This window comes from Arvicanthis niloticus, chromosome 14 (genome assembly GCF_011762505.2).
Source record: "Arvicanthis niloticus isolate mArvNil1 chromosome 14, mArvNil1.pat.X, whole genome shotgun sequence".
Classification (NCBI taxonomy): domain Eukaryota; kingdom Metazoa; phylum Chordata; class Mammalia; order Rodentia; family Muridae; genus Arvicanthis; species Arvicanthis niloticus.
The window spans coordinates 43,347,175-43,356,682 of NC_047671.1; positions in this window are offsets into that span (position 1 = coordinate 43,347,175).

Consider the following 9,508-nt stretch of genomic DNA (forward strand, 5'->3'; position numbering starts at 1 on the left):
CCTGATCAGCAGTTCCACATTCCTGTAACCCAGTAAAACAACACTCCTGAAGCTTATAGCCAGTCAGATTTATATATCAATAAATTCTCAATTCACAAGATGCCCACACAATAAATTCAGGGCCAATTGATAATAATACAAGCTGCCCACCTAGATTATACAAGTTATCCCAATTATTTTATCCTTTATGATATCATATCTACCTGTGGCTATTTAAAACCATGATGGTTCTGAATCATCCTGTCTGTCCACCTCTATCTTGGCTACTTCCCCTTGAGCACCCGCCTCCTGCAACTCTTAGTTCCACCTCCCTTTTCCCTGTTCAATCACAGGCCTCCTACTGCACTAATATTTAAATAGATTGTACAGAGAAAATCTTGCCACAATCCTGTCAAATTGTAAGCCCAATAAACTCTTTCATAAATTGCCTTGGTAATATTTTCACAGTAATAGAAAAGTAACTAAGACATGGGGATTTTATGCTCAAAACCCCATCATCAGTCACTCATAGAGGGTTGCTCCTAGACTGTGTCCTGCCTGTCACATAGCAAGATGTGCTCAGGTGGAAAAAAAAGCCTCCAGGAATTTGGATGCTGCCAATAGGAAATTGGTCAATAGAGCATAGAGACTGGTAAAGGTAAAGGTGAGACTTTTCTTGTATGCACATTTTATTTGTACTGACTATATTTGCATTGACCAAGGAGGTGCCTTAGTGGTTATTTTTAACTAGTTGTCCTATTTGGACTTTAAGTCTAGTTTCAGCAGACTTAGCGGTGTAACAGTGGTATAAAGCAAACTGATGTTGATCCTTGTGGAGCAGTGGTATAGGAACAAAGATCTTACTAGCTCCCTGCTGGAGCAGTGAAGGAAGTCCTTCTACAATTTTTTTGTAACATATAATTTTAGGTACAAGTAAGTCTTTAATTTTAACACAGTGCTAAACCTAGCTGCTTCAACTTAAATTTTTAGAGATGTTTATTGTCAAGCATCTTGCTAGGCATTTTTCTGTCTATTCGCATTTGTGTCCATCCTTCTTACCCACAGGTCTCTAAGAACTGGACTGTGTACAATAGACAGTAATCTGAACTATAATTCCCAAAACCCAAAGCTTTACTCCTAGCTCATTCTTTATGGCCCTTGGGTTGATAAGTACCAACAAATTGAAACTTGATTTTGAGAGAAAGGGGATGCTGGAGCTCCTAAATTATAATATTAGTTTGGGTATTAAAAATTAGATGGATGAAAACCTTTATAGTTATAAAATACACTATTTAATCTTTATAACTACAAGGGATGCTTGGATCCGAATTAAGCTTATAAAACTTAAAAGGCCTCTAAACATTAAATGGTTAAGAGCTCTTGCTACTCTTGCAGAAGACCATAGTTTTGTTTCCAGAACTCATGTTGAATAGCTTACAACTGCCTATAACTGCAGCTCTAGATCATCGGGTAGCCTCTTTTGGTCTCTGCAGGCACCTGTACATTATGTATGTACATTCACATGCACATACATAAATAAAAACAAAATAACTATTTACATGGTTAAGCAATGTATTTTAAATTTTGGGATATTTTATTGTGAGGTATGTATATATTAAAAGAAAAATTTGCTAGAAACTACTGTACAGGCATTAATAATTGTTGCTTGTCATTCTTTCTATGAAACATCTACCGAATTCCTGCTGTGAGTTTAGAAAAACTGAATTCTTGTTTTGTCTAGCTACTAAGCTTCCATAATCTTACTGAGGGCATTTCCTTAGCGATCATAAGACCTCCTAATACACTGCAATTCTTAGAGATTCTTCTATTTCCTAGAACTGCTAATCTGGAGATCAAGTCTTTAGCAGAATGGCCTTTATGGAGACACTTCATATTTGAACTATAATATAAATGGAACATATAAATTGAAAATATAAAACACTGAGGGCGTTTGTTGCTCTGTTGTAGAATGTTTGCCTAGCACATGAAAGTTCCTGATGTTGATCCCCAGAACTCAATATACTAAAATATAAAACAAATATCTGTATTAAATTGCCAATGACCTAAGATTTAGATTCCTGCCTGAGATTACTTCTTTGTTTCAGCCTAATAATCAGATTCCTGCCTGAAATTACTTCTTTGTTCTAGCAAATAAAGCTACATTCAGACATATACACAGTCACACATAGACTAGTTAGAGCAAATCTACAGGAAGCAGGCTCCAAGCATTTCATACATACATACATACATAATACATACATACATAAAATACATACATACATAAAAACACACAATTACTGGATGGAGCAAGCTCTAACACATACCCAGACAAGTTTTACGTATATACGTACACATAAATGATGGGTGGAAAGAACAATGTCCCAGGCCCCATTCACATGAACTTTATGCACATATATAGACACATATGGTTGATGGATGTAAGGAACAATGCTCTAACGCACCACACACACAAATCTTACACATATACATAGTTGATGGATGCTTCAACCTTCATACTTTAATCTTTCTTCCACCACTTATATATCCCAGCAAAATCTTTCAAGCAGTATTCAATTACAATGTGATTGCATTCTATTTTTCTTCTAGTGAATGACTATGAAAGAACAGTGAGATCTCCAACACCTTTACAAGGAATAACATTACGTAGTACAGGTAAAGAAAACAAAATATTTCCAAAACCCTATGTATATTTGTAACTAAGAAACTTGTTATAGACTAACAAAGTGTGAGCAAGCAAGGCAGTTTTCTCAGCCAGTTTCTCTTACTGACAAGCAGCAATTTGTGGTTACAAAGAAAGGAGTAATTATCTAATATTTATCTTTTAAAGTAATCTTGTAAGAATCTTAAAAGAATCATAAATCTAAACTTTTAAGTAAAATCAATCATATCTACCTTAAATCCTCAAAATGCATATCTACTCACCAGCAATTCTTAATGATATTAGGAAGCTGAGAGCAAAATGGGTATAAAAAAATCAATCATCATCAGTCCAGCCTGAGTGAGAGTCACATCAGCCACTGCTGCCGTTGTTCTTGTTCACTGACCCCTAAAATGTCCCTACCTTAACTAGTGTGAGTGTGCCTTTCTGAACTTCAAAATGTTCCCTAAGATTTTCTACATCAGAACCAGTAGTAAAAACATCTCAACATCTTCACTAACAATTTTATTTTTCCAAATATTTTCGATGGGTAGTAGTCATTATTGACAATCTACTTCTCTAAGTTCTTTCCGAGGGTGGCAATTGAATCATTAGTCTTCTCCAGCATCAATCTCTGAAAGAGATCAACCATTATTATTGTGAGTGCCAGAGATACTGTCCAGTGAGGGACTGGAAGCCTCCTTGGAGGTTTCATATAATTCCTAGATTAAGAGGGATGTGAGGGCAAGTGGCAGAGCAGAACTCCATAACAGTATAAAGTCCCCAGGACACATAGTCCTCAGGCAGAGGCTGATTTGTGTTTATGGTAATTCATGGGCTGCATTCCGTGAGTTCTAAAGCCATTTGTTGTTCCTTCTGCATGACTCTCGGTGTTAAATTAAGGCATATTTGTAAATATATGTTGCATAAAACAACTGTAAGACTCTAGACTCTTTCCTTTTCCTTCATCTACCTTAATGCATTGATGTGTGCACAGAAAAAAGGCGGCAAAGCAAGAAAGTGCTAAGCTACTGCTAAAGAACATTCTTTAGTGTGGAAGAAAAAAACAGGATAAAAAAACCCAACCATTTAAAGACTCTTAAAAAAGTGACTAGGTCATTTAAAAACTAAAATTCTAATCTCTACAGCAGTTCTCATTGTACCAATTTCCTCTTGTTGACTGCATGAAATCTCAGCAGCTAAATTATTAACATTTATGTTAAATCTGAGTGGATTTTATTGTTGAATTTGTTTCTTCTTAATTGATAGCCTTTCTAAGTGGGAAGAAAGGCTGTCACATAACACCTCATATTGAACTCTTTAGAAGAATTCCAACTTAGTAACAGCAAGCTAGCCCAAGGAATATTCCCCAAGTCACTGACCGCGGAAATCATTAGTTTGGATTGCCTAACTGTGCAGGACACCACCACTCCATGAAGAGGCCTCACCTGTCTAGACTCAACCCGTTTCTGAGTCAAAGAAACTCTGTTACCAGCAGAGGGTGCTCATTCCATTTTACATTTCCAAATTAGACATACTACTAACTCATGTCTTTGCTTCAGACTCCCATTTAATTCTAACTCTACAAACATTCAATGGTGATATAAGAGTGAATAAGTCCATATATTTACTCAAAGCTTACTAATTACCACATTAATATATTTTATGGCAAAAGAAAACTACCTTTGGTTCTGGTTCAGGAGCCAATCCAAGATATATATTGCAGTGGTTGTTGTATCTTGTTGTTTACTTTTTATTTTATGTGTTTGGATGTTTTGCATGTATGTGTGTCTGGTACATGTGTGGTGACCACTTAGGCCAGCACAGGGTGTCAGATCTCCTGACATTGGAGTTACACAGGATTGTGAGCTGCCATGTGGATTCAAATCCATTGTCCTTTGCAGTGGAATCAAATCCGAGTCCTCTGCAGGAATGGCCAGTGCTTTCAACTGCTGAGTCACCTCTTCAGTCCTAAAATGTTATGTCTTATTTGTATAATTTAGTCTGGAAGAGCCGAAAGAGTATCTCTGCTTTTTCTACTCTAGAGACAGTGTTGAAAAAAAAACACAAATAAGAATAATCTTATATGTAGCTATATCCCCTATATAACGATATCTCCCTATTTCATTCACTTTATTGGACGCATAGTATATTGCCATTAGATAGTTTTTTATGCTGTTTTAGCAAGCACTATCAAAATGGTGACCTAAAACAAAATAAGATCATTTTTTATACATGTACAGTCCACTCTGTGATGGCTGAGTGGCAGGGATACCTCTATGTTCCTACAGTTGCTGAAGGAGAGAGAGAGAGATCTCCATGGTCTTCTAAAATGCCTCTCAAAATTCCAGAGCAAATCACATGCATTGCTAAACTGCAATACATACATGCATGCATGCATACATACATACATACATACACACACACACACACACACACACACACACATCAGAAGAAAACGTATGGCTGGGGCTAGCAGGTCCTTAGTTCAAGTCTTCCTGGATCACAGAATAAAACCTTTTTTCAGAAACTTAGAAGTTTACAAGGCTCAAGCTCAGAGTCACCTGCATGCCAGGCAAGTACTTTATCACGGAGCTACACCCTTGGCTTCCTACATTTATTTACTTACTGAATCTCATTGTTGCCCAGGTTTGTTTCTGAATCCTGGGCTGAAACTATCCTCCTGCCCCAAGCATTCAAGTAGATGAAGTAAGGGGTGGAAGGAGTGTGCCAGTGATTGTCTAGGGCATTGCCAGGTGTGCTCCTTGACAGGAACAACAACAACCAACAAAATGGACACCTGTGAAATACACAAGTTTAAGCCACAGAGGAAAAAAAGTAGTAACTTTATACATTCAGGCTGGATGTCTTGTAAACAGACACTGGCTTGGATTTGTGTAGTGTTCCTGCCCCTCCCCCTTTTCCTATTGTTCCTGTCTAAACACCTGGCCCCATGTCTTCTTGCTAGTTTCTCCTTGTGTAAACTTCTGTGAAAAGCAGCCAAGTCAGAGAGCCCAATTATTCCTTCTTGGTTTACCTATGTTTCTCTAACTGCTTCCCTGAGACTGCAGGAGCCGGTTACTGTACATTTGAATTGCTTTCAGGAGTGTGTGTGTGTGTGTGTGTGTTTATACATCATTTTTTGTATGTGACACTACAATGTAAATTTAAAGAAATGGATTGTAAATGACAAAACAAATATATACCTAGAGTTTTGATGGATAATAGCTATGTGCATGTAATGGAAACAGAGAAGTCCCCCTCAACACAGAGAAGAGGCAGAGACTAAAACCAAAAAGCAAGAAAGACAGAGAACTCGAATTCCAGTTCTGTCTTTCGAAGTCACTGACAGTTGTAACACACTGACAGCTACTAAGCCCCAATCATTTCTGTTCAGTAAGGTCTTGGTTTCCTCTCTGCACATGTGAATGAGGTATTGTTCCTTCTCCAAGGGACACCTGGCTCTGATGGGTTGTTCTACTTGCTCAGAACTTGGAGCAGGGAAGGAGCTAAGTACTGACTTCTGAAACCTTTAGCTTCCCACTGGCCAAACATCTCACAAGTTACGTTGCTGTTAACCCCAATGCAGAGACTTAATGGGAGGGTATGTTCCTCAGACTGAAACAAGAATGCAGGATGAGTAAAGCCTTACTTTTAAATATTAAAATAAAATGATTTAATTTTATGTGTGTGAATGTTTTCCTGCATATAAGGATACATGTAGTGCCCCAACAGTATAAAAAAAAAACAAACAAAAAAAAACCAAAAAAACAAACAAAAAAAAGGTAAGCAGTTGCAGAGCAGGCTAACAATGGGAAACCAGAACTAGTCAAAGATGTTTTGACAGAAGAGCACCCTGAAAGCTGTGCAGAGAGCTCCGATAGCCCCGGGGTTGCAATCTTGGGAGTTGTAAGGAAGTTGGGCTGGGCGTTCTGGTGATGCAGGCGGAATCCCTGCCCCTTTTAAGTAGCTTTTCATCCAAACTCCTGTTGATAGCCAGATGCAAATTCACTAGCTTCACCAAATTGGATATTGGTGCAAACTTTCCTTTGGACTGTCATGGGCTCGTTTTCTCAGGTGAGTTGAAGTGTGTGTTGTCACCCCAGGAAAAGTCTGTCACACAACACACACCCATTTGGCATTTTTGTGGGTGCTCTGGTTATGAACTCCAGTCTTTACCTACTAAGGAATGGAAGACTGAGGATTTTACCCACTGACCAATCATCTCCCTGGCCCAAAACAAATGCTAATTTTCTCTACTCATTATTGTAAAATTCTTCTCTCTTCAAGCATATATTTATAATTTATCTAATTTATACTGTGCTTTGGTTATTTATTTTGACAGTTATTTAAAAGTTAATACTGGCAAGTACATTTTCCTATTGACATAGACTTAAATTATTTTCAGCTTTACCTAGGTTATCAGAATGCTACAAGGAGTTTTTAAAAATTTAATCTGTGTGCCATGCCAAGTCTAGCCACCCATTCTCAACAGTTCAATTAGAAGAGAGAGCGGGTGGAAGAAGAAGGGAGGAAGAGAAAGGGCGGAGGAATGGAGGGAGGGAGAGAGAGAGAGAGAGAGAGAGAGAGAGAGAGAGAGAGAGAGAGAGAGAGAGAGAGAGAGAGATTGAGATTGTTTGGAAGAGGTACAAAGAGATCCAGCGAATCTCTCAACTGCATCTTTGGAGTCCCAATGTGAAATTAAAATTTAAATATGAGTCCAAGGATTTGCACAGGTGTGGTCACCCCCACCATGTGCAAATCATTATCTGGGCTTCAGTCTCTTACTGTAATGTGACAAGTTGTTAAAACTGTGTGAAATGTCTTTCTGTGAGACAAGCTTCCTCTCTGGCAGGAGCCTTCTCCTTCTTCCAGAGTGAGATTTCTAGGGAAATTCCCATTTCTGTGAGGTCAGCTGATGATCAGACTGAGAGGCACGGCTCTCTCTTTTGACATGTTTATTTCTGTCTGACAGGTTATAGAATGTTCTTGTTCAAAGAGTTTCTCTATGATATATGTGTGTGTGTGTGTGTGTGTGTATTTTACAGTCCAGTTGTTACCTCCCTCCCTTTCCCCCCTCCCACAGTTCCTCATCCCATTTCTCTTCTTTTTTATCTCCAAGAGGATGTCCCCACTCCTACCCATCCACTCCCCCGCCAGGCCACCCCACTCCCTGTGGTCCCAAGTTTCTCGGTATATATTTATAATTACAGAGTATGCCAATCTGTAGCTTCAATAATGCCAAAATAGCTCCCAATCACCCAATCTCTTCTCAAAAGTCTTTCTCTTAAGACAATTGCACTGGGAGCCAAGTTTCTAGTCATAAACTGGGGGCATATACAAACCACAGCAGTCAGTAGTAAATGCTATAAAGAAATATAAAATATAGTTTACCTTTAATTAAGGATTAGCATTTTGCTCAGAAAATAAAATATATAGAAAATATATATGTAGTTCCTGGGGCTGGAACTGTGGCTCAGAGGTTAAGAGCACTGTTGCTCTTCCAGAGGACCCGGGTTCAATTCCCAGCACCCGTATGGCAGCTCACAACTGTCTGTAACTCCAGTTCTCTGGGACCCAGCACCCTCACACAGGCATACATACAGGCAAAACACCAATGTACATTAAATAAAAGTAAGTTATTTACACACACACTAAAAAAAAAAAAAACAACCCGTAATTGCTTCATTTCCTCTTCATGTATTTCGTTCAGTCTGGGGACAGAGCCCTCTTTAGGAGGTCCAGCTTTAACTTCTCTTCAGGGTCTGTTTCCTCTTTATGTACAGATGCCCTCTAAGGGCTAAGGTCTCATTTTATGTGTGCATTTCAGACTCTGCTAAAAGCAATTCTTATGAAGCAGTTAGGGTAAGACCAGAAGTGTTCTTGTCCCCAGTGAAAGGAAGGGCCTGGAGGAACTTGGAAATGGCCAAGTAAACTCTCCCATTCAATTAGGAAACACACGCTAGTCGATTCCTCACGGCCTAACAAAATGAATGCTGAAGAATGTGGGTCTCATACAAAGCAGGTGTGGGGCATCTGCCTCATTTCACGTGGACATCAGCTTCTGACTTTGGGCTTGAAAAGTTGCAATAATTAATTATAATAGGCTTCTTTTTTTTTCTGGAAAACCATTAGCATTTATTGTATGTTTAGTTTCATTTTCAGCTGGAGCTTGAGGAAGCCAAAGTGCTAAGATATTAAGTTATTTTCCCAAAGTCACAGTGAAGTCCGTGGATGTCAAAGGCCACATGCTTTGCCGCGAGGCCTTACTCTCCCTGCTACTTGCAGCAACCGGTTGTTTTTAAGAGTTGTCACTGGGGCAAGAAGATGGTTCAGCCAGTTAAGATACTTGCCACTAAACCTGACAACCTGTCACACCTCTGGGACCTACATGGGAGAAAGAGAGAACTAGCTCCTGTTAAGTTGTCCTCTGACCTCTACGCGTGTGCTCTCATCCATCAACACACTAAGAACAGGAAGTGGCTATATGAGCAATGGCCAGGATGGGGGATGACAGTAGCCGTGGGAGCCCAGATCAATATCTTGCCCAGAGACTTTGCAAAGATGAGAAGATCTGTAAACAAACCTTAGAAAAAGTAGGCTCCCCACATCTGCAAAAAAATTGACTGTGAGTGAAGGAAACTAGAACCCAGCAGGATGGAGGACAGGGGGAATTCTATGGCTGTAAAAGAGGAAACCAAAATGGAAATCTGTCCAAAGGTTGCCAGGGTAGTCTAGGAAGAATACTACTGAGCTGTTTTGAAAGCAGAAAATAAAGCCACTCTTGTTCCTGCTCTGAAAGAAGTGGAGAGTGCTATGGGTAAATGGTGTTTATGTGCAGATATAAAGCAAAACTAGGTCACACAGTAG